We start from the raw sequence: 10577 nt of genomic DNA on the forward strand, positions 1-10577 counted from the left end.
TATTTACAATCAACTTCATAGCAAAAACACTTATTCTCACCTCACTTTTTCTATGAATCCGAGCCTCATATCCACGATTTCGATACGATCAACTAATACACCTTTTATGAAAAAACTTTCTTCCACTCACACTAGCCTTTTGTATATGATACATCTCAATACCCATCCTAATATGCAGTATTCCACCCCATCTATAAAACAAGAAATATGTCTGACAAAAGAGTTACTTTGATAGAGTAAATAATAGAGGTTTAAACCCTCTTATTTCTAGAATTACAGGAATTGAACCTATACTTAAGAATTCAAAATTCTTCGTGCTACCTAATTACACAATATTCTACAGTAAGGTCAGCTAAATAAGCTATCGGGCCCATACCCCGAAAATGTTGGTTCATATCCTTCCCGTAAAATATTTTTGTATTTGTGAATAATTTTAGATTTACAGAAAAATGTTGCAAAGATTGTAAAGAGAGTTCTCACATACTCTTCAACCAGCTTCCACTAAACACCTGTTATTAACCATAGTGCATTTGTAAAAACTACAATATTACCAGTGGTACTGGAGTATTAACTAAACTACAAATTTTATTTGAACGTCACCAAGCTTTCCACTATTTTGTTCTGTTCCAGGTTTTAACACAAGATCGCAAATTGCAATTAGTTGTCATGTCACCTTAATTTCCGCTAGTCATTCCTTCACTTATAATTTCTCAATATTTCTTTGTTTTTTTCATGACCTTGACAGTTTGGAAGAGTACAGGTAATAAATTTTGTGTGTAGAATGTTCCTTGATTTAGATATGTCTGGTGTTTTCTAATGATTATATTGAGGTTAGGGGTTTTTTGAAGAACAGCACAGATATGAAGCGGTCTAGTCTAGTCATTGCAGCATATCAGGGAATACTTGATATTAATGTGATTTAACAATGGTGATGTTAAACTTCGTTAAGGTGTCTGCCAGTTTTCTTCACTGTCTTTCTTTCTTTTTCCATACTCATTCACTGAAAACAAGTCACTAAGTCTAGCCTACACTCACTAGGAGAGAAATTACACTCTACCACCTGGAGGAGAGAGAAGTGACACATATTATTTGGAATTCTTCTCAAAAAAAGTTGTGTCAAGTGACAAGTGTCTTCATTTTTTTGCTTATTTGTAATCTCTTTCTCTGACAACAAGAAACCTGACTCTAATTACTTATAATTTATTTACTTATTTGTTTAACCCTATAATACATGTAAAGTTATTTCAGAATTGTTCATCTGTCTCCATGAGAAACAAATTTAACAACTAGATTACAGTGTTTATGTACAGCTCTTTTTGTCTGTAGTCAGTCTTAGAGTATTCAGAGAAATCACTGTTCTCCAAAGATGTGTATATCAGCTTCTTTTCTCCCCATCCCTTTCTGTGAGGTGCCTAGGAGTAGTCAAACAAACCTACCCTCTCCATATATATGATAAATCATATATATGGAGAGAGACAACAAACCTCTGTGAGGTTATTGCATACACTTATAGCACAGATAGATCTTTTTGTCATCATCTGCACAGTCTATAACCTGAGATCCCCTGATATTCTGCTTGACTTTTTTAAATCAATAAAATTTACTTGTTAGAGCAGTTTTGGGTTCACAGCAAAACTGAGTGGAAAGTGCAGAGTTCCCCATAAGTGTGCAAATATATTATGGCATGTATCTATGACTGTCACATCACACAAAATAATTTCACTGCCCTAAAATATTCTCTGTATCCTACCTATTCATCTTTCCCTCCTTTCTAATTTTGACAGTCACTGATTCTCTTATTGTCTCAATAGTTTTGTAGTTTTGCCTTTTTCAGATTGTCATAGAGGTGAAATGATACAATATGTAGCTTTTTCAGATAGACTTCTTTCACTTACTAATATGCATTTAAGTTTCCTCCATGTTTTTCCCATGATGTAATAGCCCATTTCTTTTTAGTGCTAGATCATATATATGGACAGAGAGAAAGAGAGAGAGAGAGAAAGGCCCTACGTATTCATGAGTTCTGCATTCACAGATTCAACCAACTACTGATAAAGAATATTCAAAAGCCCTAGTTCTTTTTGGAATTGCCACACTATTTTGCATAGATATTGAACTAGTTTGCATTGCCACCAACAGTGTCGAAACATTCCCTTTTCTCTGCATCCTCACCAGCATCTGTTGTTGTTTGTTTTATTAATGATGGCCATTCTTACAGGGGTTAGGTGGTATCTCAATGTGGTTTTGATTTGCATTTCTCTGATGATGAGTGAGGCTGAGCACTTTTTCATGTGTCTGTTGGCTGACTAACATATCTTCTTTTGAGTATATCTTCTTTTGAGAAGTGAATATTCATGTCTTTTGTCCCCTTTTTAATGGAGTTGTTTTTTCCTTCTGGCACCTTTGAGTTCCTTGTAAATCCTGGATGTTAGGCCTTTGTCAGATATGCAGTTGGCAAGTATTTTTTCCCATTCTGTGGGCTGTCTCCTGCTCTTTTGATGGTTTCTTTTATTTGCAGAAGCTTTTCAGTTTAATGAGGTCCCAACTGTCTATCTTATCTCTTATGGCATGGATATCTGAGGTTTTGATCAGGAATTGGTTGTCCACTCCAATTTCTGTAAGGGTGTCTCCTACATTTTAGAAGATTCTTGTAGTCTGAAGTTTTACATTTAGATCTTTGATCCATTTTGAGTTGATTTTTGTGTATGGTGATAGGTAGGGGTCCTGTTGCAATCTTCTGCATGTGATCAGCCAGTTTTCCAAGCACATTTACTGAATAGGTTCTCCTCTCCCCAGTGGTTGTTGTTGGAGGCTTTGTCAAAGATGAGTTGGTTGAGAAATGGAGGCTTTGCTTCTGAAATCTCTATCCTGTTCCATTGGTCCATATGCCTGTTCTTATACCAATACCAGACTGTTTTGATTACTGTAGCCTTATAGTAAAGTTTGAAGTCTGAAAGTGATACCTCCTGCTTTGTTTCTTTTGCTAAGGATTGTTTTGGCTATTCATGGTTGCTTATGTTTCCATATGAGTTTCTTCCATAAGACCCAGAAATTCCCCTTCTTGGAATATACCCAGAGGAACTCAAATCACTCTACAAAAAAGATACCTGCACATACATGTTTATTCCAGCACTATTGACAATAGCAAAGACATGGAACCAACCATGCTGCCCATCAACACTGGACTGGATTTAAAAAATGTGGTATATATATACATGATGGAATATTACTCTGTCACAAAAAAGAACAAAATTATGAACTTTGCAGGAACTTGGATGGATTTAGAGTCTATAATACTCAGTAATTTATCACCGAAACAAATAGCTCAGTACCACATGTTCTCACTCATAAGCAGACCCTGAACATTTACCACAATACTATAAGAAAGGGATTGGTAGTAGCAGGAAACTCTCAGGGGAATTGGGGGAAGGGCACATAACATCAATAAGGGTACCTGATCACAAACCAAGCAAAGTGAGGACCAAAGGGAGGCCCAAACTTTGCCTGTACAATGACAACGTGTATACCTAATCCTGAATTGTACCCCACATCATTAAAATTAAAAAATATTCAAAATAATAACAATAGAACAACAAATAATGCAAATTCCAAAAGATACAGTATAACAACTACTCACATTGTATTAGGTATTATAAGTAACTTAGAGATGATTTTTAAAGTATTCAGAAAGATGTACATAGGTTATATGCAGACACTATGCCATTTTATGTAAAGAACTTGAGCATCCTCAGATTTTGGTAACTGCAGGAGGTCCCAGAATCAATCCCCCACAGAAAACAGACGATGACATATATTTCAAGGAACTGACAATTGTAGGATCTGACTGGGCAAGTCCAAGGTTCATAAGGCAGGTCAGCAGGCTAGAAATTCTCAGGCTGAAGCTGACCATGCAGACCACAAGTGGAACTTTTTTTTTGGAGAAATCACAGTTTTACTCTCAATGCCTTTCAATGGATTGGACGAGACTCATCCAGATTGCAGAGGTTAGTATCCTTTACTTAAAGTCAACTTATTATAGATGTTAATCATATCTACAAAAGACCATCGTAGCAATACTTAGATTAGTATTCAGCCAAGTAACTGGATACTGTAGTCCAGCCAAGCTGACACATAAAATATCCATCACACAGCTTGTTTTCGTACTCATCTGTTGAAGATTTCTCTTGGATCCAAATAGAATTCCCTCAGAATAGAGTAGATACATACATTGTAGTATATTCACACAGTGGGACACTATAACAGCAATGAGAATGAATGAACTGCAACTCTAACCAACATCATAAATCAGTCTGACAAATAAAGAAGCCCTACACAACTTAATTCATAGAGGATAACTCTATGCCATTATTTGGGTTCTGCTTACACAAAGGTTTTAGCTTTGTCACAATTCATTGGACTATGCACTTATGACGGTGCATTTTTATGTATGGGTATTGTACTTCAATATAAAGTTTAGAAATTTTCCCTTGAGGGTCAGAGAAACTGGATTCACATACTAGCACTTCCACTTACTATTCCAGTTGTGTTGTCTCAGGAAATTTAAGCTCTCTAGTTTCAGCTTCCTCATGTATGAAATAGGATAACATATTTTGTAAGAGTGTTGTGAGGATTCAATTATTCAATACATGAGAAAAAATTTAAATTCCTAAAAAGCATTTAGTGGTGGCAGTGTAGATCTGGATAGACTCCAGTGAGAAGATAATGGCCTTCACATTTCTCACTATAGAACCTTGGCACAAGGACAAAGACAATAGCCAGAAAATAGTATGACAAGTGGTTACAACTTCAAGGGGATATAATGGATAAAAAGAATACAAATTAAATGCAAGTGATTATTACTAAAATAAAATTCGATATGGGGAGAGCTCTAACTGTTGTACTTTAGCTAGATATCTACATGAGGAAAGGCTATATTCAAACAATGACCTAGGTAGTTAAAGGCAAACCTCTATTTTAGTCTTATGGCTACTTCTTAACAGAGAGAGAGAGAGAAGGGAGAGGGGTGAGATCTCATTCTGTCACCCAGGCTGGTTTCGATCATACAGCAGCATGATCTAAGCTCACTGAGGCCTCCTTTCTTTCTTTCTTTCTTTCTTTCTTTCTTTCTTTCTTTCTTTCTTTCTTTCTTTCTTTCTTTCTTTCTTTCTTTCTTTCTTTCTTTCTTTCTTTCTTTCTTTCTTTCTTTCTTTCTTTCTTTCTTTCTTTCTTTCTTTCTTTCTTTCTTTCTTTCTTTCTTTCTTTCTTTCTTTCTTTCTTTCTTTCTTTCTTTCTTTCTTTCTTTCTTTCTTTCTTTCGAGTTGGAGTCTCACTCTGCGCCCAGACTGGAATGCAGTGGCCGCTCCCGGCCACTGCAGTCTCCACTTGCTGGGCTCTGATGGTCCTTCCACCTCAGCCTTCCAAGTAGCTGGAACTACAGGTGCACGCTACCATGCCCAGCTAATTTTTTGATTTATTGTAGAGATGAAGTCTCACCAAGTTGCCCAGGCGAGTCTTGAACCCGCAGGCTCAGGCAATCCATTCACCTCGGCCTCCCAAAGCGCAGGATTACAGCCTGAGCCTCCGAGCCCGGCTTTTATTTTATTTTTTTAGAGACGAGATCTCGCTGTGTTGCCCAGCCTGTTCTCGAATTCCTGGGCTCAAGTTATCCTCCTGCTGCAGCCACCCAAAGTGCTAGGATCACAGATGTGAGCCACTGTACCGGGCACCAAATATATAAAAATTAGAAATAATCAGTTATTGCTTTGAAATGCTCTGAGACTGGAATTCAATAATTTTTAAAACCTTGATGGCCAGAAGAAGAGATCAAATGGCTATTTTAAAGTTGGAAGCAGTTTTTCTCTTGTTTCTCTATGAGTGGATGCACATTTGGTGTTTGGAGAAAATATTTGTATTTGGTGTTAGCAAGCTTCCAGGATGACTCCAAAATTCCTGCCTTCTGGTATTCATACCCTTGGGTATTTCCCTCCACACTGGACCAAGTTTGGTCTTTATGATCAATAAAATATGGCAAAAGTGATGGTTTGTCACATTCAGAATATTGTTTTAAAATATAGTGGCTTCTATCTTGGGGTCTATCTTTCTCTTGCTATCTCTTGGATCATTCACTCTGGGGAAAGTCAACTGTTATATCAAAAGAACACCTAGACAGCATATGATGAGAAAATAGCCAGTGGGGAACTACCTACCAACCACATGAGTGAGCTTAAAAACAGATATTCCTCAGCCCGAATTTTAGATGAGAGTTTGACTGCAACCTCATGAGATAGCATAAACCTGGGGGCTCATCTATTGGACTCCTGATGCACAGAATCTGTGAGATAATGAACCCACCAAACAGAATTTATTCATTAAAATGTGTGTATTTATTCTTACATGTTTAAACTCCAACCACCTTCAAATTACTCTCCATTCGATGCAACACACCTATCAGAATGCTTTTTCCACTGCTTCAAATCAGTTTTTGAATTCGTCAATTTTGATGTATTTTTTGCTTCTGCTATTTTTGTCTCACCTCGTCTACATCAGCAAAACGTTTCCCTTTGAGGACTTTTCCATCTGAGAAACAAAAAAAAAAGTTGGGACAGTATTGGGTGAATAGGAAGGGTAGGATACGGGGTCATGCCATTTTTAGTCAAACACTGGGGAACACTTAGTACGGTATACGCAGGTGCATTGTCGCGGTGGAAGAACCAATCACCTGTGTGCCACAATTCGGGACATTCCTCCCACAAATCATGATGCAACCTTCTCAAAACTTCCAAATAAAAACTGAAACAAAGAACCGAGTATCACATGTTCTCACTCACAGGCGAACAACTATCATAATACTATAAGAAGGGGATTGGCCATAGCCATAAAGGACAAAATTATGAAACTCACATCAACTTGGATGGACTTCGAGTCTATCATACTGAGTGATTTATCACAGAAGCAAAGAACTGAGTATCACATGTTCTCACTCATAAACGGACCTTGAACAATTATGGTAGTAATATAAGAAAAGGATTGGTAGTAGAGGAAACTGTAGAGGATGGGGGGAGCAGTAGTGGGAATCTGCTAGGGAAGGAGGAGCACACCTCATCAGCAAGGATACCTGCATAATGGACCTTTGTATACCTAACCATGAACTGTACCCCACACCTTTAAAATAAATAAATAAAAGAATTATTTTTTAAAAACCTGATAGGTTCCTAGAACACATACCTAGTGAGGGAAGCCTGCACTACAAAGGACCTACCCTCCAGAAACATAATTCCAAGTTTTTAGGGGTCCCAGTAAACACTTTACTGATATTTCCTGACAAACTTAATACAATTTTAATGAATTAAGTACTGTTTCAGTCATTTGATCACTCAGCTTCAGAGGCAGGAATCACAAGCATAGCTTTTATAAACTGCCTGAGTTTCAATCCCATCCTTATCATCTTCTCAAAACTTCCAGGTAAAAACTTTGGTTGACTGATCTGGAGAAACAATTTCTGAGTGTATTACAGGGGGCCTGCACTCCAAAAAATAATTCCATTTTTTGGTAAAAAAAAAAAAAACTCATAAGCCCCTCATAATTGTTTGTTGTAAGCTGCTAAATGTAGAGTGTGACTTTTTACAGAGCAATAGACAGCTAATGCAAATGGTAAATCTTCTGCAAATATGAAGCCAGAATCCTATTTTGGAATTTAGAGATTTTGGACAATGTGGGTCTAAATAATTTTGCACAATAATGTAAAAGGTTACCTTTATTACAGATTTGCTTCTCTTTAAGGATGCTGATGATATTGACATGCAAGTGGGGAAGAAAGGAGATTCTTCTTTTTCCCTCCCATGTGTAGGGGGAAATATTGGCACCTTCACTAGTATATGGTCAAAGTCATTCCCAGTGAAGACAAGTAGGTTGGCTCCATATTATGGAGATGGGCTGGAGGCCAATAAGAAAGAAAGCTAGTAGAAGACCACCTGGGTGTGGGGTGGGGGATGGTCTGTGGGCTCTAGAAGCCTCATTATCTAAAATAAAGTTTTAGGCTTTTCCGGACCTTGAACAACTATAAGAAAGGAGTTGGCAATAGTGGAAACCTGCTGGGGGGGCACACCTCATCAACAAGGGTACCTGCATAATGACCATTTGTATACCTAACCCTGAATTGTACTCCGAATCTTTAAAATAAATTTTTTAAAAGTTTAAGGCTTTTCTTTAAAGTGTTATAAGTCCTCTTTGTTTTTCCAAAGCTTCAATAAAGAGAAGGGCCTGTGATCATGATTCAGTCCCAGCCGTATAATAGTGGCCAGCATGACCTACAAAAATACTTGAGGAAGATAACTCAATAAATGACTAGACTCCCTCCAATCATGACATGTGCATGTTCAAATTAGAGTGACCTGGTTTTAAAAGGGAAGCGTGAACCTTGAAGACTTGAAAACAAAATTTCAGTCTCCATTCCTGCTGGGTACATTTTGTACCTTATCAATTTCTTACAGCAAGCCATTAAAGTAGGCATTTTCCTCATTTTACAGATGAGGAAATTGAAACTCAGTGAAGGTAAGCAACATAACTAAAATGACACACCTAGTAAGGATTTGAATCCAGGTCTGTTGGGCTCCAAAGCCTGTACTATTTGTATAGTCTATCATTTTTTTCATTAAGGTGAGGAAATTCTATATCACAAAACAACACTTTGAATGAAGAAACATGAAGGAGAGTTTTTTTAAGTAGAAAAATATTTGGAGTATATGGCAAATAATAAAAACACATAGCACATAAAGAACACCTATAAATCAATATAGAAAAGAATTACTCTAATAAGAAAAGTACAAAGCATTGTGCATCAATCTATCCAGCACACTATGCGATCATATAGGGATTTCTAAATTTGTATGTTATAATTGCATAGATGCAGTAGACATCTGTTTTTGCCTTTATCTCATCTTTTCCTGTTTCTGGTAACAGGCCCTGGCTTTTCCTTTAGAAAGTTTTCCTCCTCCCTTCCTCTCCTTGATGGGACTGTCAATCATAGAGTCCACTTCCTGGTATGGTGGTTGTCTAGGAGTGGGCACATCATGATCCATCTCTCAAAATTGTTAAATGTTAGGTAGTGCTAAAGAGGATCGAAGTCAGTTGGAACTACATCATTCTGATGGCAATGCTTTAAAACAAGAGTCTGACACTTTTTTGTGAGCCACACAGTCTCTGTTGTAACTACTCAATTCTGGCACTGTATCCTGAAAACCGTCATAGAGAAAACAAATGAGCATGATTGTGTTCCAATAAAATTTTATTTACAAAAGCACGTAGGCAGGTTGGATTTGGCATATAGACTATAGTCTGCCAACCCTGGCAGTAAAAAAAAAATTCACATGCTCCTTGTTACTCATATTTTCTTAGAGGTGCTCTGGTTACAATCTTTATTGAGACCTGGTTATTCAGCTTCTTAATTTCTGTGAGCTCACTCAGCACTCTTGCAGTATGGTTGTTAGCCAAATTTGTTAGCCCTCTCTTTTTATGGTTGTTAGCCAAAGTTAGTTTCTGTTGCTTGCAACCAAAGACAGCTAACTGCCACAATAGGCACTTATGAGAAACAAATGTGGCTTTGTTTGTTTGTTAACTTTATTTTATTGTAGAGATGTTAGGTACAAGTCAGGATTAGGTGCATAAGTAAACTACAAGCAGGTGAAGTTAGGATCTCCACTGGTCCTCACTTCCCCTGGTTTAGGATCAGGTACGCTTTGTGTTGTTAAGTGCCACCCTCTTCCCCTGACAATGTCCCACAATTGCCAACCCCTCCCTTGTCTTATTGTGATCCTTGTTTAGGTCCCACTTATGAATGAAAAAACATGGTATTAGGGTTTTTTGTTGTTGTTGTTTCTGTGATAGATCACTAAGCATGATTGTCTCCAACTCCATCCAATTTTCTGCAATGCCCATGATTTTGTCCTTCTTTATGGCTGTGTAATGCTCCATTGTGTATATGTACCAAATTTTCTTTATCCAGTCTACTTTTGATGGGCAATAAGGTTGGTTCTGTGTTTTTGTTATTGTGAATAATGCAGTAATAAACATATGTGTACACGTGTCTTTTTTGTAGAATGATTTATGTTCCTCTGGATATATTCTCAAAAGGAGGATTGTTGGATTGTATAGAAGGTCAAATTCTAGTTCCTTTAGAAATCGCCACACTGTTTTCCATAGAAGCTGGACTAGTTTGCACTCCCAGCAACAATATAGAAGTGTCCACTTTTCTCCGCACCCACACCAGCATCTATTGTTTTTTGACTTATTAATGATGGTCATTCTTACTGGGGTTAAGTGGTATCTCAATGTGGTTTTGATTTGCATTTCTCTGATGATTAGTGAGGCTGAGCATGTTTTCATGTATCTGTTGACTACTTGTATGTCTTCTTTTGAGAAGTGTCTATTCATGTTCTCTGCCCATTTTTTAATAGGGTTGTTTGTTTTTTTCTTTTGGCGTACTGGAGTTCCCTGTAGATCCTGGATGTTAGGCCTTTGTCAGATATACAATTAACAAATATTTTTACCCATTCTGTGGGTTGTCTCCCTATTCTCTTGAT

Source organism: Carlito syrichta, unplaced genomic scaffold (assembly GCF_000164805.1).
Source record: "Carlito syrichta isolate Samal-C Ts95f unplaced genomic scaffold, Tarsius_syrichta-2.0.1 Scaffold153624, whole genome shotgun sequence".
NCBI classification, from domain to species: domain Eukaryota; kingdom Metazoa; phylum Chordata; class Mammalia; order Primates; family Tarsiidae; genus Carlito; species Carlito syrichta.